We start from the raw sequence: 27900 nt of genomic DNA on the forward strand, positions 1-27900 counted from the left end.
AGTGTGAACTTGGAAGTTGAATCTTTCTCCTTGTTAAAACTTTTGTTTGCCACGCAAGGTTGCTGAAGTTCCCAAAGTTTTATCTGGCTGTCGAAAGTCTCTCCTTGTTGCAAAAATGTTTCGTGAGCTTTGCATGAAGTTGCTTGAACTGTTCAGATTTTGCATATCTGTTGTCCGACTTTTTGGTGTTTAAATCTACAAGTTTCATGATGCAAAGTGAGAGGATTGTGTGACAGTTGTGTTTGGATTTGATTGTGTTTGAAAGCTGGTTTTGTAAAGTGCCGAATTGCAGGAAGCTTTCATCAGAATTTTTTTGTTGCAGGCAATGTTTCGTAGCTTCACATGCATCTGCATGCAAAATAGCTTTCAAAGTTGCACTTTATTCCATTTAGCTTCCATCTATGCCACAAAAGCCCAATTAGGTTCTGATTTCTTGCAATGAGGTTCTAAAGTAATTGTAATTTGAACCATCACTTGACCTTTTTCATTTCTTATGGACCTTGGAAGTTCCCAAAATATTTAATTGGACTTGAGTGATTGGTTAATATTTGCAATTGGTCCTTGGTATTTTTTCTATTTTAGAAATTTGATCAATAATTTACTTTCTTGGATATTATGCATTATTTGATTACATTTCAAGCTGCAATTGGGAAGGATTCGATGATTTGTTGGTAACTTATTTTGTGTTTTTGTATATATCTTACCATTTAATTGGTGCCTTGACCTTTTTATTGTTTTGAAGCTAATTTTCCCTTCATTTGATTACCATTGCAAGGGAGGTACACTCTATCCTTTGTTTTTACTCTATTTGACCCCATGTGCACTTATGTGACTTTATGTGTTTAATTGCATGCCTTTTGAATGTTTTATTTCATTACTTTATATGCTTTATTTATTTCAACTTTTTAGTATTTATTTTAGTTTAATTCTAATCATTTGAAAGGCATTTAAATGCCACAATTGTAATAGTTAGGCATTTCTTTTAATTATTTTTATTCCCCTTAGATTGTAGTAGGATTCCCCGAATGTAATAGTTAGGGATTTATTTGCTTTGTTTGCCTTATGTGTGATTTGCATGCTTATGTGTTATGTGTTATTCGCTTTCTTAGGGTCTCGCATCTAGATATCATGCTTATATATTATGTGCTATACGTGATTTATGTGTTTACACGCTTTTATTAGGTCTTACATAATTTATTTGATTGTAACTGATGTGTGACGTCACCACACTAGTCCAAATGCTAGTTGTGTCCCTTTGTTCCGACTTTTCTCACTAGTCCAATGCTAGTGGGAAATTGTAGACATGGGCTAGTCCAACGCTAGACCCTTAGGAGCCCCTCGAGCGTTAGATCATGGTTGTGTGATAAAATCACTTCATCTCATACATGTTTTAACTTTTTAGGGTTTTTACCATGTTGCATGACACTTTCTTATACATGTACATCCTTTATCCCATATTCCTTTCTACTTATATCTCTTATTCCGTATTTTCCCTTATATATATTCCTTACCTCTTTGTATGAAAATATAACATTAGACTTGCATTTCATTTAAGAAATAGGAACCAGGTTAAATCATTTGCATGTTAGATTAGGAAAACCCCTTGGATATGGGATATGGACGAGTTTGGCTTTCTAACCTTAGCACGCTCGTATTCCCTCTATTAAAGGAAAAATTGAGTCACGAACATTAGTCTCCCGTACCCGACATGATGCATTCCTTTAGGTCACGTATATTTGTATAATTATCTTTATTATCCTTTTCTTTTCTTAGAGTCTCACATTCTTGCATTATTCGTGACCTCTCCAAAGAGTTCACATTGGGCATCACAATTAATGTGATTTGCACCAATTGAGGTTTGAAGAGAAATTTTGACCCCCCGATACCCTCTTAGGTCTAGGGTTTGCATTCATATAGTACATCCAAATGTGATAAAGCTTTAGGTTAAAATAAGAAAATCTTTGACTAAATCGCGCAACTAGCCTTGGCTAGGTTGAAAGGGTGCTTTGGATTCTTATCCTTGCCTTCCCTTTCTTCAAATACGACTCCCGAATCTTTTTCTCTGATTTTCGTAGACTTGGAGTCGTTTAAAAAGGGTTTTCTACTTTTTTTTCTTTTAAAAATTCATTTTTAGGTGACTTGGTACACCTTAACTCTATACCAAGTGGCGACTCCATTTTTCATTCAAAAACCCTTTTTAAACTATATTTTGGGTCAAATCTGTTTTTCATCTTCTTTTTAAGTCAAAAATTCATTTTGCAATCAAAAATTGAATCAAAAGCCATTTTTCTAAACTCGTCTTTTATTTTTTCTTATTTTAAAAAATGGGACGCGACAAATACTTTGGCTTGTACGTAGTTAATTCGTTCAAAACTTCAATGTAAATACATATATAAGTGTGTAACCTTATCTATTGAGTGTATTCATTTGAGATGTTACGCTTCTATGGCTTTGGTGAGTGTTCCTTGTAACCATTGGCGATCGGGCGAGCGCGGCATTTGGAAAAGAAAGAAGAAAAAATTTTTGGCAAGAACTGTTCATGGAATCCGGCCAAGTATCAGGCTAGTTCTTGGCTGGATAGCTGGCGGGATTTGCAGGGGAATTTGAAAAAAATTTGGATTGAGCTACTACCTCCAATCCAGCCAGAAACTGGCCAGATTGTGACGTGGCGGTTACTGTTCATCTTCAGTTTCATTTTCGTTCATCGTTATTTGCGGTCGTCAAAGTGTTTGAGCACTGTAATATCATTCGGAATGTTGTTGCTTGTGTGTATTCGTCTCCGCAGTCCTGGTGAGAGTTAAGCAGGCGTTCCGCTAAATCTTTTGGTTCGCCTTAGGGGGAGGTGTGGCTGTCACAGGGGCTATCCAAAAGTAGTAGAACAGATAAATCTATGTTTGAACCACTACGTGGAAGTGAAGAAACCTCTAGTGGACTGGTTGAAATGCCTTAATAGGAATAGATGTAGCATTTAGTGTGAGTTTCATAACCATAAAAGTTACAAGATAATAAGGGGTTGGAATTTGTACAACCATATGTTAGTAGTGAGAAAAAAAAATAGCTTTACATCTACAAGTTAGTAGTAAACAAAAAATCAGCAACAGTAAACATACTACTATGCTAGTGCTCAATTGAAAGTGGCAAGAGATAGATGTTTAAACTCAAAGTAATTTCATGGCTTCTCAATTTTCCACATTATTCCAATTATATGTAATAGAGCCAAAATCCCATTTTAAACTGTTATAGCTTCACAATAGGGAACAAGCAATGTGAATTTAAGCAGATAATTTTCTATTTTCCACTTTAGTAGAGTATACGAAACTTATATACTAATTGCCAATGACAACAAGGGTATCAAATTTACATCAGCAAGTGACTTCTTATATTCTTATTCCGCCTAGAAATTTGATTGATGGAGAGAAATGGCAGAGATAATTTTTTTTACTGTCATTCCAAAAACAATAGATAGTCTTGCAAAGTTATAGAAATAACAAAGAAGAAAATAAATAACAGCTTCGTGTCTCTATCATTATTCCAAACTGAACAGCAGTTTAAGGTCCTCCTAAATATCATCAAATCGCTAAATGGCAATGTGTATTTTTCCTTCATGTGCAATTTGTAGTGAGACGTTAGGTTCAATACGGGCATAACACCACCTTACCCCATGAAATTAACCATAATAAAATTTCATAATTTACATCATAATAAGTCTTACCAGGGAGGTATCCTCTGAGATCATTCGGGTTATGTGATCACTACATTTTCCACGTACTATAGCCATTGCACCAGTCTAGAAGCCGAGGCATAAGCTTTGTTGGAGGGTCTCAAGACTTGTGCTGCGCTTGGCCATACCATGGTTGTGGTTGAAATGGACTCTAAACCCCTGCTTGACGTGGTTCACAGGCAAACTCGATGTCCATGGCGCATTGATGCTTTTGTCAGACAAGTCTGGACTGTAGTTTGGAATGGACAATTTCTCCTTGTTCACAATTATCGAGAGGTCAATTCTGCAGCAGATGCCCTAGCTTGTCACGCCAGTACAAATCGAGTATCTGATAGTTATCGCGCTTAGAATCTGCCGAACCTAGTTAAAGGCTTCGTCAACCTAGATAGATTGAGTTTTCCTTACATAAGAATTTCATAGCCATGTACTCTTCTGTTTACAATCAATAAAATTTTTTATTTTCAAAAAAAAAAAAGTCTTACAGCCATAATACAACTCCCAAGAATTCAAACTCAGAGATTTTGAAAAGTAAAAGACTAGCTGGAATAAACTACTCAAAAGCAAAGCACATTCCTCGTGCAATTAAACTACTCAAGAGTCAAGACAAACCATATTTGCTTACTAAGTCCCTTTGCTGCTGCCGTTGCCACTATTGATACCGCTACCGTTGTCATTGAAGATACTACTGTTGCCCCTTTAATTGAACAGCTCATTGAAGGAGCTAAGGAATTTTGTATCTTTCCAACTAGATTTCAGCTACATGGTCGTTGGATGAATCAAATTTTAGCTGCCGCGGTCCCACTTTCGATTTTGACAAAGCTTGAGTATGGTGGGTCTCAACCTCTTAGCCTCTAAGTCTCTTATCTCAACTTTAGTGTGGTCACCGAAAGAAGTTGTAAGATGACGTTAGATTTTTGCTACTGGCATTTCACAAATTGCAAAGTGAAGAAAAAGAAGTGAAGGGCAGGGAATCGAGGATCTTGGGCTTGGAGTTGGAGTTGGACTCTTGAAGAATTAGGGCAAATTGAAGAAAATGAATTGGGGATTTGAGAAAGGACAAAAATTCTAATATAATAAATGGAATGACGCTTTTAGTTTTATCTTTCTTTTTTTTTAATTATGAAAGTTTGTTGTCACCTCTCATATTATTTGATAGATAGTAGGTATATGTTTTAAATTCTATAAAGTGTAAACCTAAAAGAGTAAATTCATAATAAATAATAAAAAAAATAAAAATACTTGTATAGGCTTATCGAGCCTATGAGTTCAAGCCCCCATGACTTGAACTCAAACTCGTTTATTGTCTTGAGTAACTTGAATTGGACTCAAACTCTGTTAACGTGAGCTCAAGTCAAGTTGTTGATCGAGTTACTCATGAGTAGCTCATGAATAGTTCGAATTGTCTGCATCCCTAATTGTGAAAGATGGTTATACTTAGTTATATCCTAACTTATATGGTATAACAATATTAGCATTCACTTTGACTTCTATATTTGTTCCACAATTGTTTGTTAAGATGTCATCAAATTCTAATGTTTTCTTCTTGTTCATTAATTTAAAGTTAGTTTATCCTATGTTTTTTCCTATAATATTTGGTCTTGCTGAGTTCCATTTTCTACATGATTGTTTTGTGATTTAGTAGGTTTGGTAATTTTAGTTAACTTTCTTTTTTGGTAGTGTTCCTTGTTTAGTAAATAAAATGGGTAAGAAAAAAATATGATTACTCTTCAAGTGATTAGGGAAAATTATCACATTTGTCTCTTATTTTTGACATGTCAATTAATATAGTCGCATATTTCTCATATTTAGTAAATTTAGTTCCTTATCTCAGCAATATATAACCAATGTAAGACTCCTCATGAGAAATAGAAAAAAACCAATGAATATGGTAACATGCTCTACATGAGGATCATTGAAATATGAGAAAAAATTACCAAAATGATCCCTTACAATTACTTTTTTTTTTTAGTTTCTTACATTTAAAATAATGTAAAATGATCCATTAGATGTACAAAATGTGGCATTTTGATGGACATGGGGCCTTGCAATTTCAAATAGTCCATTTTGCAAAATTTGCTCTTATGTTGGATGGCATCATTTTGTTGCTAAAAAAAAAAAAGAAAATTTGGCAGATTGACAAAACACCATTACCGAGTTCCATTACCAATTTGAAAGCATATTAAAAATAAAAAATGGAAAGACTACGATATTGAAAGGGTACCTTTTGTTGTGCGTAGCGAATCGTGCAAGTAGAAAAATTCTTCAAAAGAGAAAATTAATGTTTTGAAACTTGGATCAGCCATCGATTCGATCGAGGTCAAGGGTCATCTAAGAACCAGATGATGTCATCATGATGTCATAAATATATTTAATTTTAAAATAATATATTATGTAAAATTTCTATAAATATATTAATTCTAAGAAAGGTTGACTCAATATATGTTTGATGCTTCTAAGATACTTTAAGAAAATACGAATAAGGTAGTATAATTAAGTAGCAATTTATGCAATTTACAATTTGTTGCATATTCAACAAGTTTAGAATCTAATTAGAGGTCTCATTTGAAAAGTAATACAAGAATTTAGGGCTGTAGCTGTAAATTCTAAAATATTTCTAGGCATAATAATAGTTTTCTAATACTCTAGGGGTTAAACCGTAAAATTGATAAAACTTTTAACCCTAAACCTACTTTTCCTAGTTTTTCTCCCTCATTTTCTATCCTACTGGTGCCGCCTCTTTCATTTCCCAACTTTCTTCTTCCTATTCCAACTTCTCTACAATAGCATGAGTTTTTCTTCTTTTCCATTTTCTTTTTCTTTTTTTTTCCTTTTTTTATTTTTGTCTTTGTTGTTTTTTCTTCTCAAAGTCACAAATCTTAAACTTTAATCCTTAATTTTTTTCACACTTCTCTATTCTCCATCTCCCCATCTTTTTGTCTTTTTATCATTTTTTTTTAATATGAGATCTATGATTAGATCTTGTTTGAGAAATATGTTTAAAAGTGATTTTTTGATGGGTTGAAGATTGGTTGATGGAAGGAAGGTTGATTTTGCAAATGGGTGGAAAACTGTGTATTGGCAAAGGCAAAAGCGAGCTCAAGAACAAGAAGGAGGAGGAGGAAAAAAAAAAGAAAAATCAGGTTTTTACTGGTTTAGCCAATTTCCAATTGAACCCGGTTTTTGACCAAGTTTGACCGGGTTCTTGTTGGATGGTTTTATGAGCTAACTCGAACTGGATTCTTGGCTGGTTTCCGATTCAATTCGTTGGACCGGCCAGTCCGATTTGAGTGTGAAAACATTGGAGAAAATATCTTCTTTTTCACAAGAGATGGACTATTCAAGGTCTTGGAGTGGATGAAACTGATTCAGATTGAAAGTTTGCAAGAAAAGATTGGTAACCCTTTGAAAATTGGCTGCCAGTTGCAACAATCATTAAATTTTGTCTTTCCTTGAGAAACCAATTATACCTTTGCATTTGGACTTCGCGAAAGTTGAAATTTAATGAAAATTTTGGTATCATAATGAGAATGGGTACAAAATGGCTGTGGATTTTCATAATTGTGTAGGATGTTTAAAATATTGGATAGATGGCAGTATAGTAAACTTAATTAGAGACCTTAATTTTGTTGTAATGAATAGGTTTTTTTGTAGTAAGGCTGCCCTAATTTTCAATTAGCTTTAAAAGTCTTGAGTTTTGAATGGGTGTTCTATGATGAAGAACGGGAAAAATGTATGTGCAATTTTTCAAAGTTTTGATATAGCACTGTGGAAGTTGTTTATGTCCTAGTGGGTAGAAATAACAGCTAAGACTTTTGTATTTTTTATGGTATGCAAAAGCATAATGTGTTAATCTAATTTGGGATCATCTAAAAATAGATTGGTGTCGTTGTGTTATATCTGAGAACAAAAAAAAGGAGATTTATTCAAAATTGCATCATGTGAGTTTAAAAATGTGTTGACATTTAGTGGTTTTGGTTATTGCATGCTAGTTTGAAAGCATTTCTTATGCCACTGATTTATAGCTAATTGGTGTATAATAACGCCATAACATAATAGAAACCATCTGTAATGGCTAATTGAGAGTAAAGATTAAGGTTTCGTTTGATAAAACTGAATATGAATTCTGATGTCTGGATTCTGAAATAATTAATTTGCTGAATTTTAAGTACTGAAAAAAATATATGAATGTCTGAATTTTAATGCTAAACCTATTTATACTGTTTGATAAATATTTATAGCTGAATGCTTAATAAGTTTAATTTGACAATTTTGCCCTTATATCCTTTCATTCAAAAAAGAAATAGAATCTATGATTTAATTAGTTTAAAATTGTTAGGTATAAAAATGACAATATTTATTTTTAAATCAAATTAATATAAAAGATGAAATATATTATATGAGGAGTATGGAGAAGATGTGAAAGTCATTAAAAAAGGAGAAAAGAGAAACTAAAAATCGTTAGATAGAGAATATTAAGTTGTTTAATTAGATAAGAATTTTAAACATAATTAACAAACAAGGGTAGATTGATAGATAGGATAAGGCAGTTGAAGTAATTCTATTGATTCTTATCAGAATTAAGCATTCAGTTAGGATTCTTGTGCTGAAAAAAATACACATAGGTTCAGCACTGCTTAACAAGTTCAGCAAATAGATTTTCATTTATCAAGCATTCAAAACATCTGAATGTTTGAAAAAATTCAGATTCAGCATTTTTTTATGTTATCAAACAGACCCTAAGTTTGATTACTTACTAATCTATATTTTACGTAGGCTTGGTAGTTAAATGTAATTATTGTTATATTAATAGCAAAGGTATGATACCAAAAGTAGAAAAATGTCAAATTATTGGTAGGAAATTTATTTGTAATATCATAATTTGCTGGATTTACGATATACTTGAACGAATATGATGTACTATTACTTATTATATATTGGCATGTTTTACCATTATAGATGCACTTAGTTTACAATCTTTTATTGCATATTTTGTCAAACCATAGGTTGACAAGTAGGTATTAAACAAGAAATGGTTCAAACATGCAAGAGAGGTCCTATGAAACTAGTGGAACAAGGTGGTGGAAGGAAAAAGGCAAGACATATTGAGAAAGAAGACAAACAAAGTCATGGTATAAAACATAAACTTCCCGAGGAGGCAAGTGAACAAGAGCATGGCAAAAACCGGTACATTCCAAGGAGGCAAGTGAACGAGGTCATGGAGAAAACCTATACCTTTTAAGAGGCAACTGACCAAGGTCATGGCAAAAATGCTACATCTTCTGAGGAGACAAGTAAAGAAGCTCACAGCAAAAAGCCGACATCTTCTGGGCAAGCAAGTGAAGAAAGTCGCAGCAAAAGCCTCTACCTCCCGAAAAGGCAAGTGAAGAAAGTTGTGGCAAAAGGTTTACACCTTTTGAGCCTATGCTTTTCGAGAAGGCAAGTCGACAAATTGCTCTTGGAAAAAAGACTAGAAATTTTCAAATGGCAGTGGTTGGTGACAAAATCCATAGCAAACAGCCTATAAAAGACTAAATGCAAAAGAAAGGTCAAGTAATTTTCCCCCTAGACCATATGTTGCATTCGAATAAGGACCTTTTCATGTATTCTAATAAGATAAAAACTGAGTAATAGTGTTAGAATTGAATAGTTGTTTACTGATTATGAATTTAAGTCTACATTTGGGTATTTTTAGCAAGCAATTTATGGCAGAGAAGTTGGCAAGAAAGGAAACCGGCCATCATATGAATAGGTAAACTAAATTATAGGATGTGAGGAAGGTTAGCAATTTGTAGAACTCTGCTAACATTGATGATGAGCATGCACAAATGCAAATAGAATTGGAGGAGGCCAAGGTTGGCAGGTGGCCATCCTATTAGGATGAAAAGGTTAACTTTTCAATAAAAGTGTTCCAATATATAGCTTTTTTGGCCCTACGAAACCTATAAAGTTTTGTGCCCCTAGTATGTGTTTGTGACAAAACTAGTATCAGAAGCCTCACAAGTTCCATTTCAAGCCAGTTTGCCCTTAGGAGTAAACAAGTAGACTTACAGTGCAAATAATTAGAAGTAAAGTATAAACGAGCTATATTATGGTGTAATAAAATTAAAGAATGATAATTTTGCACTTAAATGTTCTTAAATGAAAATTGTGATGCCCCTGATCCCCGGTGAGCATGTGATAGCATATGTTTGCTGCCATTAAAAGTTGATGTCGTAAAGATATTTGTCCAACTTAAGTTATTTAACTTGTTGTAAGGTAAATTGTGTCTCCTGTGTTAGTAAAAGTTCAAAATCGGCAGAAGTAGAAGTAGAAAATACTTGGGTAGTTATTACAATGTCAATCGCCAAGTTTCCTAATCATATTTATCCTACTTTGCATATTATATTTTATTGATTTCATTAATTTGGACTTACATGTAGTTATAATTTATATACCTAAGTATACATCTTAAAATGAATTTAGTTCTTGTTAAGATAGTTTGTAATTATATTAGTGACTTGTTTATTTCATTGTTTAGATTTTAGAATAAAAAGCCAACTATTAAAAAAAAAATAGGGTCTCACAAATTCCATTACAGATAAGTTTGCATATTGGTGCAATTCAGTTGTAAAAGGATGTAACTAAAGGTTTAGTTATGGTATAACTTATTTGGTGCAATTAAAGTTGGAAAGACCATATTACTCTAAAATGGTGTAAATGAAACCTGAAAGGGCTCGAATCCTTCTCTGACTTGTTTACTTGTTTAGAATTTTTTTTCATAAAACATCTATTTCATAATATGGAAATTCTTGACTGTGATTAAGTATTGATGTGTTGGCGAGTGATTGTATGCATATTGTTGTTTTGGGTTTGCAGTTGCAGACAATGGTAAGCACAACTTGAACTAATATGACCCAATAAGAGAAAATGAGTTTTATTGATAATTACAAAACTGAATTGAAAAAGAAATAACCCTTGGGCTATTAAGAAGGCCAAGAGGGATATTGAAAGATAGAGTAAGTGAAATTTATACTGTATTGTGAACAGTAGATTTGCAATATATATGGTTTAGACATGAAAGATATATTACTTTTAGTTGTGATAAATATGATTGGGCGTTGCAAGAAGTACTGAGTCATTGCTCTCCTTCTAGATTAGGTACTTTTGTTAAGGAATTAAGTGTATAGAAAAAGGAAGCCATCCGAGAGATTCGTTTCGGTAAGTTTCTAGGTGTTAACTGTGTGAAAATGCTGTCTAGCATTGTTATGGGTTTCTGAGAATTTTGACCTATGGACTTGCCAGTTCATTTGGATGGAGGAATATATACGGTCATGGGGAGGGATGTAGAGGGAATTCTGGGACTACTTCATGCCAAGCTTCTACCAGAAGAGTTTCCCAAAGGAAAAATTCCATAAAGCACTTCATTGTCAATAAAATGTGTTGACATTGTCACTGATCTTAAAAACATAGTAGTAGGGTCCAAGCTTAAGTTAAAGTTTGGGTTTTTCAAATTAATTTATATTTCCTTTTAATTTTACTTTGCTTGCCTTAATTTCTTAGTGATTTTATTGGTTGAATCAAGATTTTTATCATTTCCCTTTTTATATTTTAATGCATGGTAAGTTTTATAGAGTATTAAGGTAGTTTGACCGACTAGTGAGATGTGTGCGTTATATTTGGTTGACGAGAACGAGTATGGTACTAGAGAAATTATGTGATTAGAGGTGTTAAGAGTGTATTAGAAGAATACAAGATAAATTAGCTATAAGAAACACAAGAGAGACAAAGAAATAGGAATGGAATTTGATTTTGACACTTGTCAACCATCAAACCAAACTTTGACCAAGACTTCTTCTATTAGTTATCTTGCAATTTAGCCAAAATTTCCACCCACTTTTCTTCACCTTGGCCGAACTCTAGGGAGAGAAAAAAAGAGATAAAAACTCCAAAAGTTCATCTTGATTTCTTGCTTGATTATTGAGAAAATCAACGTGAAACTTGAATTCACCCCAATCAATCTTGAGGAAAGCTTGGAGGTGAGCTTGGTGGTGAGCTTAGTGGAGCTTTTGGGAGAAAGAAAATTCTTGTCTTGCAATTTATTTTGGGGGTTTTGAGATATTATACTAAGAACCTCTCTTTTTCCTTCTTATTTTGCCATTTAAACAACATATGGCTTGATTATGATGGATTTTATGGAAGATTTCATGATTTTTCTTACTAGATTGTAATTTTCAGCTTTGAAATGCATTGGACAGCTTTGATATGAATGGTTTAGCTTTGATATGAGGTTGGATATGAAATTTTAGCTTTGGTATGAAGTTATCTAGCTCCTATATTTGAATTTCCAACTTTAGGGTTAATTTCCAGCTTTGCTATGTTAATTTGCACCCTTGGAATGCCAATTTCAGCTTTGGCTAATAAGAGTATATTTTACGTGTTTTTAAGTGTATTTTATCAATTAATTTCAATAGAATAATCGAGTTTATAATTAAAATAATTATGATTTTGGTAAAAATATACATTTTTTATTAAAGTGGCTAAGATTGCATTTCTATTGATTTTAAGGGAAAAAATTTCATTTTCTTGCAGGATTAATGATTCAATCATCAAAGGGTATGAATTGAGAAGAAAATCTGATGATTGGTGATGAATTGAAGTGTGTAAAGAAGAAATGAAGTGAAAAACATTTAATTGAAGAAATGCAGTTCAAGACAGTTTTGATACTTTTCAGTATTTCAGCTATATCTGGAGCTACACATATCGGATTGATGTGATCTTTATACCATTTTAAAGCTAAGAGACAGCCCTACATTTGGTATGAAGACATCTAAATTCAATTCCGCTATTTTCATGGACAAAAAGTTGAAATACAGAAGCTGCATTCTATGGACGAGACTGAAACAGGGGACTGACCAGTTGTTGGTATTTCTATCATATCTCAGTCCACAGAGCTTCGAATTGGATGATTCTTAGGGCAATTGAAAGATAATTCAGAGGGTTACAACTTTCATGTTTTTCACAAAAGTTAGTTCAGCCTCAATCATAGACAAAAATCGCAGCTAAAGCGAGACCAAAAGCACAGAGTTGAAAACGTGAATCATCAAAACGTGTTTTGAAACCGCGTTTTGTCAATTCGCGTATTGTAGCTAAAATTCTGCTTTTTGCTTAGCCATTTCTCTTATGTTCACACTACTTTCTAGCTATATTTGGTAAGAGAATTCGGCTACACATGCTTCTGATGCATAATGGAGGAAAATATGGAGAATCAAAGGGTGAAAATTAGACCGGTGGAGAGGAGCTTTGTGACGCCCCCACTTCTCCCAAGGGCGAACCCAAGGATTTTCGCGAAACGCCTGCCCAACTCTTGCCGGGACTTACTACAATCCGTAATTCAAATGCTAGAAATACTTCAAATATTTTCAATATATAATTAAAGTACTCCAAAATATTTCATACTTAATATTAGTTAACCTTCAAGGTTAAATACAACCCAAAAGAATATGTACTACAGTCATATGCTACAATACAACATAAAGTCTTCAAAAGAAAACAACCTAGTACTATTCGCGGGCACTCTCGGTCCCTGTTAAGGAAAACAAAAGTGTGGAATGATCTAAACAATCCAGTGAAGTTCCAAGACACACAGTAGTTCTAATAAATCAAGTAAATTGAGCATAACGCACATACGATTCAAGGTTGCACATTGGCACATTAGAATAAAATTGTTATCATTGTATAGAAATAAACACACATTGAAAGGATACGGTGTTCACTTGGAACGATTTCGGTCCACTTCACCTTATAACTCTAGTGATTTTCTCGGTTGTCTGGCCATCACCTTATCTCTCCAGTGATAATACTCGAGTATACCGATACGGTAGCCCAGGGTTCCAACCTACCTGACCGAACCCAATCCTGGCTCGAGCAAGTTAGTAACCAAGGGCAGGATCCAATTCAGCTTAGAACTTACAACATGCGCAAATAATCAAATAAATTGGTAAACGGTAGTAGTTCAAGGTTAACGGTAGAAATTTATGGTTAAACGGTAGAAATTTATCATTTTAGTAGGTTGAGTGAGATAAAGTACACACTCACTTTAAAATGATGGACAGTTACATGGGAGCAATTATAGGGTGCACTTAACACTTAACCACACAATAACTATAAAGTAAACATGTAGCAAAACTGCTCAAGTCACGTACATCTATAAAGAGCACTCACCAATTCAAAATAAGTGAATATGTGAGCAAATAAACTCTTTAGTTGTCCCCACCGGGATCCCCTTCGAAACCCTCTCGAGTACCTGAAGAAATAGTAATCAATTATCACTCACACATACTCACGACCACAAAACATCCAAAGAAGAAAGCACACGCACTTAAAATTTAAGACAATGTCTTATAAGAGTCTTACTCAACAAAAATCGAGATTCAAAAAATGGAGATTTAAGATCACAAGTTCGAATCAAGTTAAAGGAACCTTTTCGCTAACTCATTAAAATAACGCTCAAAGAAAACTCAAAAGCTGTCTTTGATTCAAGTCGTGGTAAGTGAACCTCAATTCCAAAAGAAAGTGCCAATTTCACTTTTGGCATGAAAATCGAGAAAAGGTAAATAGTTTTCATCTCCCAAAACTTCTAATCTCATGACCCAAAAGTTAGGATATAAAGGACGTTCATATTTTCCAAAATTCAAGTGTAAAACTAGTGCAATTCACCCAGAACTACTCTAGCCAAATGCTTCCTTTTGGAGTTTAACTCATGGAAATCGAGGCAAAAAGAACTAGGGTTTGAAGTTCATTTCTCAAGTATAAAATAAGGTGTTATTAACCAAGAAAGTTAGCAACTAAGAAAACACATCAAAAGAGATTTATTCCATTGGGAATCGAGTTTCATAAATGAAGGTGTTAAAGTCACAAGAGAACTTGTATCATTTATGTAATTGAGTTTAAAATAATCTATCAATATCAAGATAAGAGAACGAGTTCTCAAAAACTCATTTCATAAGAGATCGGGAAATTTCAGCTTTGCATGACAATCTTTGGAAAAATCAAATCCTGAGTTTGGCATGTTCAAAATTGGAGAACTTTACACCGTTGGAAACTAGATCCAAAGTTCCTAGAAGAAATTTTTCCAAGATTCAAAATGGAAGACAATCATTTTTCAGCTCAAAGTGGCTGATCTGAGCATACAAGATAGTTTCAGTCATGTTTTTTGGCAAACTTTGGAAATTCGGCAAAATTCACAGAAGGTGAACTAGCCTCTGAAACTCATAACACAATATGAGTTTCAAACAAGGTTTCAAACACAACAAATGGAACTAGATTCGGGGTTTTGAGCATCAGAATATAGCAGCTCAAAGTTGGCCAAAATTGGAGATTATTTAGTAAATTTTCCAGATTGGAAAACAGTTTTGGCACATCATTTGAGCATTGAAATGGTCTTAGAACAACACCAAATTTTGTACAATTCAACTTCCATATGAGGAATACTCCACTATCAATTTTCACATAAAAAATCATACGAAAAGTTACAAAACTACCAAAGTTCAAGAAATTTCCAAAGTAAATCTGTCTTCTTGCTTCCTTTTCCTTTTTCAAACATTTTGCCCAATGAAATCAACCCCATTTCAGTTCATTTGTGGAACCAAGGTCTGAGAAACATTTAATAAGCATTTGACAAGCAATGGACATCAATATTTTTGAAACAAAACATCTCAAGTCAAACTAGATCAGTCGGCTAGAAAGAAAGAAGAGTTTTCCAGATTTCCAGCTTTGCCGCAGTTTGAAAATTGAACCATATCTCACTCAATACAGTTTAAAATTGAGAATAGTTGGTGGCGTTGGAAACTAGATTCAAAACTCTACATTTCATCAGAACAAATCATTGTCAAAATCAGTTCATAAGTGAGAGAAAATAGAGCCACAAAATGCAGCTTCTACCTTCTCTCGAATAGACCTTTAGAACAAGACAGCAATTTTTGCCGAATCACTATGGTTCACTCATTTCGAACTAGATGGTCAATTTTATACCATTGGAAAGTTACAAATGTCTAGTTTCAAATGCTACAAATGGCACTTGATTTTAGCTGTTGTACAAAGAGGTATGTTCAATCAAAGGGGCACTGTTCGGACAGTCTGAACTCATTTCCAGGTTTCTTCACATTTCAAAAATTCAAGTTTTGCTCAACCAATTCAAATGATTTTTGGTAGAAACTTTCTACACACAATATACGACATATATATATCAGTTTCACAGTCATTTAAGTATCAAAAATTTGAAATATGAACAAGATAACAGCAGGATAGTTTCGGCCAGCTCTATCCTCTCACGGTTTCTCTCTTTTTTTTGGCTCTTCTAGTTTCTTCCATTAAAACTCATCACAAACACACTAACACACATATAAACATCATGGCAGCCCTCATATAACCAAGGTGGGAGTTCATAGAGCCCACTTCAACCAATCCAATCCAAATAACAACAACAACAAGGAAGCTACAAGCTTCAAAGCCAAGAATGAAACTCTTTAAAGCCAAGAAATGAAAGATTGGATGAGTTGAGATGTATACCTCTTGAACCCTTGAAGAACCAGAAATTTTTTATCAAAAAAGCTCCAAGAAAATTGCCAAGATAAAGTCTTCCACCAAGCTTAAGCTAATCTCTAAGTGATATGGAAGTTGAGTGAAGATTTTGGAGTGAAATTGTGCAAGAATGGAGCAAGAATGATGAAAAGCTTTCTCTTCTTCTTCCTTGGCTGGTTTGGCCAGAACTAAGAGAGAGAAAAGAGAGGTTGGTGTGTTGTGAAGCTTCCTTTGGAAGCTTGAGGGTTTTGTGGCCAAAATTCTAACAAAAGTCAACTGAGAATAGTGCTCGCGCGCGCGTTTAGTATCCGATTTCTCTCTGTTTCACTTGTGCACTAAACCTCCAGTGTACTTCCTTTCACACTATAATTATTCACTCTTAGTAGTCTAGTATAAGTTTCTTAAATCTCCACTTAGCCGCTTCGACTCAAAACACGCGTACTTACGCGAAATGCGCAAACCTATGACGCGCGCGCGAAAAATCGAAACTTAAGAAAAATTCATGCACTACTAGGGTTATTAAATATAACTAGGGTAATTAATTATAAAAATAGCTAAATCAAGAAATAAAAACACGAGTCCTCACAAGCTTTTGAGCAACTTTAATGGAGAGCAACAAAAGGGAGGAGGACATTCGAGAAAAAAACATGTTCCAGTAGAACACATTCTCTCCAGCTAGCAAATTTTCCAGAAACACTTGGAGACTTCATCTTGTAATCATCTAGTGCAAGACATAGCAGAATTTTGGGGGCTAAGCTTTTCTTTATCCTTCTTGTACTTGTAACTTATGATGTTTTCCATTAATGAAGTTATCAGTTTGATTGTGATATCATTCATGAGTAACTAAATTTCTATATCTAGGGAGTATAAGAAACTTATGGCCAAGTGGTATGAATTGAATGTGATTTACACTTGTTGCATCTTATATTAACTTGTCTTCTTGTGCATGTTGATTACTTGTTGTTGTTTGATCACTAATAGCAAGTTTTTAATTGTTATTACTCAATGTAAATTGGTAATAATAATGAAATAATATGAGTAGAGCTTAAATTGTAGGTTCATGAGAATAGAAATACACTCAAGTAGATTAAATTTGCATTTCATGAATGAAATAAGAGCAGTTTTAGTTTTTCACCAAGAGATTAGAGAAAATTAGGCTGTTCTAGACCATATTATCATGAGAATGAAATTTTGGCAATTTTGGAAATGAATTCCTGGTTGAACAAGAAGAGTAACAAGTGTTAAATTCATTCATTTGAATCTTTTGTGCCGTAAGTGAAATCTACATCCCTAGATTCAAGTTTTGAGTGAATTTTCTCCATTTGTAACTTACATTGATCTAATTAGATTGTAGGAAGTATCATTTATAATATTTCTACTCCAATTTATTTTGTCTAAATAATAGAGTAAATAAGGACCTAGTACTTGTTTAACTTGCTTCTCGTGGGATCGACTCAATACATACCCTATATTACTTGATTGACCTGTATACTTGCAGACAAACGAATATAAAATCGAAATTAAACTTGCACCTACATCAAAAGCCAAAAGCCCATCAAGGTTTTGGCGCCGCTGTCGGGGAGTAGCAATATTAGGGCCTAATTAGCTTTATTAATTTAGGCAGCCTTCATTTTTAGTAGTTTAAGTTGTTTTTACATTTTCTGTTTGTAGTGTATGCACCGGGCATCTCGGGAAGTTGCACCTTTCGATTCAGAAATTGAGAGCACACTACGTAGACAAAAAAGGCATATACCACAGCAAGAGGAGCAAGAGATTTGGCAACCAATAGAGGAAATCTTAATAAAACTACTGTTTGAAGAAGAAATGGCAGAAAACGAAGCAAATAGGTGACCTCTACGAGATTTTGCTTTACCGGAGACACAATGATCTCAAACAAGCATAGCAAGGCCTATGGTAAATGCTAACAATTTTGAGATTAAACCATCACCTATACAAATGGTTCAACAATCTCAATTTGGAGATAATGCAGTAGAAGATCCTAATTCACACTTAACTATATTCTTGAAAATATGTGATACAATTAAAATGAATGGAGTTAGTGATTATACTATAAGGCTAAGGTTGTTCCCATTTTCATTGAGAGATAAGGCTAAAATTTGGTTACACTCTTATGCTCCTAATAGTTTCACCACATGGGATGATTTATCAAGAGTATTCTTGAATAAGTATTTTTCACCGGACAAGACTGCTAAGCTTAGAAAGGATATTATTAGCTTTAACCAATTAGAAAGTGAATCATTATATGAGGCATGAGAAATATTTAGAAATTTGCTACGAAAATGTCCACATCATGGACTGTCCGATTGGTTAATCGTACAAACCTTCTATAATAGTTTATTTTTTTCTACTAAAACTATGATTGATGAGGCTGCAGGTGGAGCTTTAATGGTAAATTACCCCAAGAAGTTCATAATTTGTTAGAAGAAATGGTCACAAATAACTACCAATGGGCTAATGAGAGAGGTAATACGAGACGTCACGCAGGTATGATAGAAATGGACACATTCAATATGTTGAGTGCTCAAATGAATAATGTGATGAATTTACTAAGTAGACAAGGTGAAGTTGGTCCAAGTTCATCTAATGCACATGTAGCTTGTTGCTCTATATGTGGAGGTGAATATGATGCTAATGAATGTATTGATTCTGAGCAAGTACAATTTGTCAACAATTACAATCGTAATGCTCAAAATAACCCCTATTCGAACACTTATAATCTGGGGTGGAGAAATCATCCAAATTTTGGATAGAAAGATCAAGGCAATCAACCAAGGCCAGCCAATTCACCGAAATTTCAACCGAGACAACCACAAACTGAAACTAAACCTGGTTGGGAGATTGCAGTGGAAAAATTAGCTAAAGTGATTTCGGATAGATTTGAGCGAGTAGAAAGAATATTGGACCAACTTACTACAATGTATAGGAATGCAGAGGTCCAAATTGGCCAAATTGGTAGTTCCTTGAACAATCGAAATCAATGAGAATTACCTAACAAAATGGAGGTTAATCCTAAGGAGCATGTCAAAGTCATTACTCTTCGTAGTGGTAAACAATTAAAGGATCCTCCAGTGGGTGAAGGTGAGAAAGATGAGAATGAAAAACATGCAGAAAGAAGAAGGAACCAAGAGGCGATTGTGGAGGAAAATAGTCGGGAGAATCCAAGAGAAAATCAACCATCATTTTCTGATACCTCCTGTGGTTCCATTTCCACAAAGACTCGAGCAGAATAAGTTTGATAAAGATTTTGAAAATTTTATTAAAATCTTCAAACAATTGCATATTAACATTCCTTTTCTGGATGCTATTGTGTAAATTCCTTCATATGCGAAATTTCTCAAGAAAATCATGACTAGAAAGAGGAAGTTGGAAGATTGCAAAACAATAATATTAACAGAGGAGTGTAGTGTCATCATACAAAATAAGCTACCACCGAAATTGAAAGATCCGGGGAGTTTTTCTATACCTTACACCATAGGTAACATTGATTTTTCTAAAGCATTGCATGATCTTGGTGCTAGTGTATCATTAATTCTTTTAACGGTGGCTAGACAATTAGGTTTGCATGAGTTTAAACGCACTAATATTACTTTGCAACTAGTAGATACGTTTATTAGATATCCATTGGGAGTGTTGGAGAATGTATTGAAAAAAGTTCAAAAATTTATCATTCCAGTGGATTTTGTGGTTTTAGATATGGAAAAAGATATATTTATGCCAATTATTCTTGGTAGACCATTTCTAGTTACAGCAGGTACTATTATTGATGTCAAAAATGGCAAGCTTAAATTTCAAGTAGGTGAAGAAGAGGTAGAATTAATTTGAATGAAATGGAAAAATACCCTTCTTTTACTTATCATGCTTATTCTATTGGCACAATTGATAAACTAACCCAAGAGATGAGCCAAGTCAATTTTGACTTCGATCCTCTTAAGTATTGTTTAATGAGTTTAGATATGCAAGAAGGTGATTTTGAAGGGATTGAAGAATTGGCCAAGTATTTGGATTTTCAAACACCCTATAAAAAGGGTAATGTCTATGAAAATCTTGATCAAGAAAAAGGGCTTCCACTGCCTTCGAAAATTGAACCTCCAAATTTAGAGCTCAAACCACTTCCAACTCATCTAAAGTATGAGTTTTTTGGAGAAAATAGCACTTTACCGGTAATTGTTAGTGTTGACCTTGATGATGAGCAGTGTGCAAAGTTGTTAAGAATTCTAAGAAGGCATAAGAAGGCAATTGGATGGACAATTTCAGACATTAATGGTATAAGTCCTTCTATATGCATGCACCGCATTTTATTGGAGGACAATTGTAAACCGGTGGTGAAAAAACAAAGAAGACCTAATCCAAACATGAAAGAGGTGGTAAGAAATGAAATATTTAAGTGGCTTCACTCAGGTATAATTTTTCCTATCTCTGATAGCGTTGGAATTAGTTCAATTCATGTTGTACCAAAGAAAGGTGGAATAACTACAATTGTGGATAAAAATGATGAAATGATTCCATCTAGACTTGTGGCTGGGTAGAGAGTGTGTATCGATTATCGCAAATTAAATGTAGTAACAAGAAAAAATCATTTTCTTTTACCATTTCTTGGTCAATTATTGGAGTGAATAGTCGGATATAAATGTTACTGTTTTTTTGATGATTTTTCAGGGTATAACCAAATAGTTATAACTCCGGAGGATCAAGAGAAGATCATATTCACATGTCCTTATGGCACTTTTGCTTTTAGAAGGATGCCATTTGGTTTATACTATGCTCTTGCGACTTTTCAACGTTACATGATGGCTATATTTTCTGATTATATTTAGAAAATTATGGAGATATTTATGGATGATTTTTCTGTGTATGGTTCATCTTTTGACCATTATCTTCATAATCTGGATTTGATTTTGCAGAGATGTGAGGAGACAAATCTTGTACTAAATTGAGAGAAATGTCATTTTATGATAAAAGAAGGAATTGTTTTAGATACAAGATTTTCTCTAAGAAAATTGAGGTGGATAAAGCAAAAATTGAAGTCATCGAACAATTGCCACCTCCAAGCAATGTCAAGGGGATAAGGAGTTTTTTAGGACATGCAAACTTTTATAGACATTTTATTAAGGATTTTCTAAAATAGCAAAGTCAATGTGTGATTTATTAAGTAAAGACACCCTTTTTCAATTTGATGACAATTGTTTGGTTGCTTTTGAAAGGTTGAAGAAGGAATTGATTTCTGCTCCAATTATAACTTCACCCGATTGGTCACTACCATTTGAATTGATGTGCGATGCAAGTGACTATGCGGTTGGAGCAGTTTTGGGGCAAAAGAAAGAAGGAAAGTTGCACGTCATCTATTATGCTAGCAAATTGCTAAATGAAGCACAACTCAATTATGCAACAACGGAAAATGAACTATTGGCGGTGATATTTACTTTAAACAAATTTAGATCCTATTTAGTAGGATCTAAAGTTATCATATATACGGATCATTCAGCTCTTAAATACTTGCTACATAAGAAAGACGCAAAATCTAAACTAATTCGGTAGATTCTTTTATTGCAGGAATTTTATGTGGAGATAAAAGACAAAAAGGGAACAAAGAATCTCATGGCGAATCATCTATCACGCTTGGAATATATCCTAGTCAATGACCAAATTCCTATCCAAGAAAATTTTTTGGATGAGTTTGTCTTAGCGATTATTAATTCTCCATGGTATGCAGATTTTGCTAATTATTTGGTAAGTGGAAAGATTCCAAAGTGATTTAATTATAAGCAAAAGAATAAATTCTTGCATGACGTCAAAAGTTGCTTTTGGGAGAAACACTTGTTATATAAACATTGTGCCAATGTTATGGTGCGCAGATGTATTCCCGAAAATGAGGTATATAATATTTTATATCATTATCATAATCTTGAGACAGGTGGTCATTTTAGCACTTTAATAACTGTAGCAAAAGTATGGCAATTAGGATTTTATTAGCCAACTATGTACCGAGATGTTAGGGAATACATTAAAAGTTGTGACGCATGCCAAAGAACTGAAAATATATCTCGAAAAAATAAAATACCCCTAACTACTTTCTTAGAAGTTGAGTTATTTGATGTGTGGGGTATAGATTTTATGGGACCATTCCCCGGTTCTTTTAATAATAAGTACATCTTAGTAGCAGTGGATTATGTTTCTAAATGGATAGAGGCAATCGCTTCACCTACTAATGACTCTAAGGTTGTACTCCAACTCCTTAAAAAGAACATTTTTTGCAGATTTGGTATATCTAAGGTCATAGTAAGGGATGAAGGAAAATATTTTTTTAACAAACAACTTGATTCCTTATTGTTTAAATATGGCTGTAGGCACAAGACATCACTTTCGTACCATCCTCAAGCCAACAGACAAACGGAGTTAGCTAATCGAGAGATAAAGCTCATCTTGGAGAAAATCGTGAATAAATCACACAAAAATTGGGCTACAAAGTTAGATGATGCACTATGGGCTTACCAAATGGCATTTAAGACAGCCTTAGGGATGTCACCGTATCGTTTAGTCGATAGAAAAACTTGTCACTTACCTATAGAGATTGAACATAAAGCTTATTGGGCTATTAAAGCAATTAACATGGATTTTAATCTTGTAGGTGGAAGGAGGCTACTTGAGTTAAGTGAATTGGAGGAACACCGGCTACATGCTTATGAAAATGTCAAAATTTATAAAGAGAAGATCAAATATTGGCATGATAAGCATATTACCCCTAAACAATTCCAGGTAGGGCAAAAAGTGCTCTTATTCAACTCACGCCTGAGGTTATTTTCGAAAAAACTTAAGTCAAGGTGGTCGGGACCATTTGAAGTTACTCAAATATTTCTTTATGGAGCCGTTGAAATAGCTAATGCAAGAAATGAGCAGTACAAGATCAATGGACAACAATTAAAATCCTACTTGGTGGGTGAAATCGTTCCCAAGGAACTTATATGTTTGTTGGGCAACTCTTCTTCAATTTAAGAATCCGAACATGTGAGTCGATCCAACAACTATAAACAAAAGTGCTAATTGGGGGCAACCCAATATTTAAGTTATATGTGTTAATTTGGAGTGATTTTGTTGTTTATGTGTCATAGGGTTGATAAACAGAAGCAAAGAGTACCATTTGAGGTGAAAAAGACAAACTTTGATCAAGCAATTCAACCCCTTGATTTGCGTTAAAGGTTTATTTGATTCGTTAACAAGGGGTAAATTGCATGTTTTCATTGTTTTACATGTGCGTACATTGATAAAATTTGCAAACAAATGATCTAGGAAGCATTTTGAGTGATTGGGGTATCATTTGTAATTTTTCAAAAGTTGGATTTCTGTAAAAAAAAAAAAAAAAATTCGCAGAAGAAAACGCGCCTGGCATGAAAACATGCCTTGGAGCCACGTTTTCATAGAACCACGCTTTCAGTTCTGCACCTATACTGAAGCAAACGCGACAAGGAGTCGCGTTTTCAAGCCTGCACCAGAAACCAAAAACGCGCCTTGAATACGCGATTGGAAGTCGCGTTTTCGAATCTGCGAATTTGATGAAGAAACGCGACTTCACAAAATGCGGCTTGATGGCACATTTTGATGAGTCGCGTTTTCTGAGCACGTATATAAGCTTCCAACACGCGACTCTTGCTTCATTTTTCCTCTTCCTTTGCAAACCCAAGTCACGTTTTCTCTCTTTTCTTTTGCCCAACTCACAAATTTTCATTTTTACTCCATAATCTTACTAGAAATCATCAACCCAACACCTTTTGAGCATAATAAAACCTTTCTAACCGATTAAAATCCAACAAAAACACCTCAAATTTGATTTTTAAGGGATTGAAGCTTAGGGTTTTGGAATTCTAATTTCTTCAATTAGAGGTCAATTAGAAGGTGTTTCATAGGGTTTTTCACATATTTAGCGTCACCAAACATCTTTCTACGTGATTGAGGTAAGTTTCTTCATCAAAACTTCGTATTTTAGAAGTTCATATTTTTCAATTTCCTGAGCTTTCTAACATCTTTTAATTTCGAATTTGTGATGATGTATAGTGATGTTTTTGACCTCATTGATGCTTATTTATGCATGATTACATGCTCAAATATAGCAATTTGATGAATTAATCGTTCTTTAATTTTTTTAATTGCTATATTTGGCTAAAATTAGAAAGTTGGATTAAAGTATTTTTGAGCCATTGGTGATTAATGATTATGGTTAAGAATAGTTAGTTGATGATATTTTAGCATGTGCATTGTGTATAGTGAACAATTTGGTTGATTTTGTGAGTTAATTAGTTGAATTTTTGCCTAACCATGGTTATAGCTACTTGCACATTATTGTTGTTTTTTATAGATTGCTATAATCATGATTGCTGCTATTTTCACTTATTAAGTTATACTTGTTACATATCTTGTTTAAGTTGGCGATTTTGGTCAATTTTTGGCATAAAATATGTCTCTTCTTGCATGGTCCTATAAATAATTGGATGATTTATAACTTGAAGAAATGAAATTGAGGTTCTTTGGATAATTCAGGATATTTATTGCCAAATTATGAACTGTGTCCTAGTACATGTGGATAATTGCATTTTTTTTATTAGGTACTATGGTAAAGGGAAGAAAAGTGATATATTCCTCCGCTAGCAGTGATGAGAGGGAGGTTAATGAGGAGATGGAAGTGACTGAGGAGGAGACGTCACCTTCTCCTCAACTAGTTAGCCGACAGCGTAGCGAGGACACCTCTCGTGGAGCGGAGACATATGTTTTTGACAGTGCTAGATTCGATAATCGCAGGAATCAAAAGTGGCATAAGGAGCTTGCTAATTTTGAGTTCTTGTTCAAGATGCATGTTAGTCCAGAGGTTGAGATGGTGTATCGCATCTCGGAGGCTTTTACTCAGCTTGGGTGGGCTCCGATTCTCACCCTACCCAATGATTATTATCACGACTTGGTATGAGAGGTTTACACCAACATTGAGAGTAAGACGCACCACAGTGGTGAAATGGTTGAGTCGTGGGTGCGTGGTAGATGAATCATCTTATCACGACAACAATTGGCTGCTATTTTAGGGTGTATGGATGAAGGACGTCCAGTTGATTTGAAGGAGTTTGTTCCCCCAAATAAGAGGTGGGATCTATCGTTGGCCATGGCTAGGTTTGGTCTTGAGTACCAACCTTTTCGCTCTACGAGGAAGGAGACTATATTGGCGAATATTTTCGAACCTCGCCATCATCTTATTATTTATATGATGGCTCACAATGTCATTCCCAAAAAGACGGGGCACATGGAGGTTCGCAAGAGCGACATCTATTTTCTTGATTATATGTTTCATAACCGGACTTCTCCTTATGCTCGAATTTCACTGCCTAATATCATCATTAGTCATATTCGGTCTACAGAGAGACGTAAGACGACATCTTTCAAATTATCATTTCCTCGTCTACTTACTTTGATCCTTTTATTTTTTGAAGTTTGGATGGAAGGCATGAGGCGGAAGTATGTTACACCGAGAACTGAATTATCGGTTTCTACTTTCCATCAACTGGGTATTGGCACGGAAGAGGTTTCTCGACCCATTCGAGAGAAAGTTGGACCTTCTACTGCAGCAACTCCTCCTCCACCGCCACAATCCAACTGGCAGCAGCTCTTTGGTCGCTTGGATGACCTTGAGCATCATTTCTAGAATGGATACTCGCCTGGACCATATTGAAGATCATCTCAACATTCATCCACCGTCTACGGGCAATGCAGAGAATGATGAAAATGACGGGGAGGATGATTAACGCTGTTTCTATAGATTCATCATTTGTTTTCTTCAGTTTTAGTAGTTTTAATCTTTGTTATGACGTTAATGTGTTATTCTTCTTTTTCCTTTTATCTTTGGACAGTGTTAGCAGTTTTTCTATATTTTGACAGAAGTTCGTGGTTCGGATGGCTGACTTGGATCTCAGCCATTGCACTGGGGAGTATTTTTTTCCTTTCTTTTGTTTCTTTTCTTTCCCTACATATTGAGGACAATGTGTATTCTAAGTGTGGGGGAAGAAATGTGTGGTACTTTTAGTAGTTTTTATGTTTAATGTGTGGACAAGTAGTTGAAAATATTACTTGGTTCAAATGTTGTCTATTTTGGGTTTGCTGGCAAGGAATTTAGTCCACTTTTAAGGGGATGCTCTATCAAAAATTTTTCAAAACCTTATACATATATATATAATAATCATAATAAACAAATAAAATTTTGTCAATTATCCTTTTGAAATAAATATGTGTGGTTTTGAAACTTCTTTTCTCAATTAATTTGGAAATGACTATTATGTGATTATAATTTTTACATTAGTAGGAAAGTATATCTAGTAAAGTGGAGAAAATTATGCCTACATTTTGGATATTTGATGAAATTTCTTCTTTTTATTTGATTTTATAAGTTAAGAAATTAATATGGTCAATAAATGGCACACTCTTCTCATGATTATTCTTTAGAGGGAATTTTATTATTTCTCTATATACTTGTAAAAAAAAAAAAGAATAAGAGTTATTCTACTCCAATGGTTCTTATACTTAGTAATCGGGAGTCTTCATCTACAAATGTCGACTTTCGCGTAAAACGGTACTTTGATTAAGAGTATGAAAACCAACTTGAGTATGTAAAATGTTGAGTAACTAGCGATCTTCATCTAAAAATATCGATCTTCGTGTCAAAAGGCACTATCACAACTTAAGTAGTATTTAGCTATGTGAAAAGAATAAATCCCTCTTTAAGAAAAATAAGAAGTTGATCATGAGATTAGTTAGCATCTTTATTGATTATATGAGTTGCTTGCTTGTGAAATTGGGTAAAAATGAGAAATTGAGTTGAATTAGTATAATTATGGTATATTTGGCTCTTCTTTACTTGATATTATAAGTACTTGAGGATTAAGGAAAAATCACATAATGGTTATTTACCTTGATTCAAGAAAATGAAGTTGATTTAAGCACATATGTTTATCTTCAAAAATGTTGAATCATTGTTGGTTTGTATTTCTAATTGCTTGAGGACAAGCAATGGTTCAAGCGTGGGAGTATTTGATAAGAGTATATTTTACATGTTTTTAAGTGTATTTTATCAGTTAATTTCAGTAGTTTAATCAAGTTTATAACTAAAATAATTAGGGTTTTGGTAAAAATATACATTATTTTATTAAAGTGGCTAACATTGCATTTCTATTCATTTGAAGGATAAAAACTTCATTTTTTTGCAGGATTAATGATTCAATCATCAAAAGGTATGAATTGAGAAGAAAAATCTGATGATTGGTGATGAATTGAAGTGTGTAAAGAAGAAATGAAGTGAAAAACATTTAATTGAAGAAATGCAGTTCAAGACAGTTTTGACACTTTTTGATATTTCAGCTATATCTGGAGCTACACATATCAGATTGAAGTGATCTTTATACCATTTTAAAGCTAAGAGACAGCCCTACATTTGGTATGAATACATCGAAATCCAATTCCACTGTTTTCATGGACAAAATATCGAAATACAGAAGCTGCATTCTATGGACGAGACTAAAATAGGGGACTGACCAATTGTTGGTATTTTGATCATATTTCAGTCCACAGAGCTTTGA

At 34.0% G+C, this 27900-nt stretch overlaps 1 non-coding gene across 1 annotated transcript; it reads right to left on the reverse strand.

Annotated features, from left to right (window-relative positions):
• Positions 1–18490: 18490 nt before the first annotated feature.
• On the reverse strand, positions 18491–18597 carry LOC113709167 (small nucleolar RNA R71). Its single transcript, XR_003452589.1, has one exon. It is a non-coding gene; the product is annotated as a small nucleolar RNA R71 (small nucleolar RNA).
• Positions 18598–27900: the final 9303 nt, after the last annotated feature.

This window comes from Coffea arabica, chromosome 9c (assembly GCF_036785885.1).
Source record: "Coffea arabica cultivar ET-39 chromosome 9c, Coffea Arabica ET-39 HiFi, whole genome shotgun sequence".
Taxonomy (NCBI): Eukaryota; Viridiplantae; Streptophyta; class Magnoliopsida; order Gentianales; family Rubiaceae; genus Coffea; species Coffea arabica.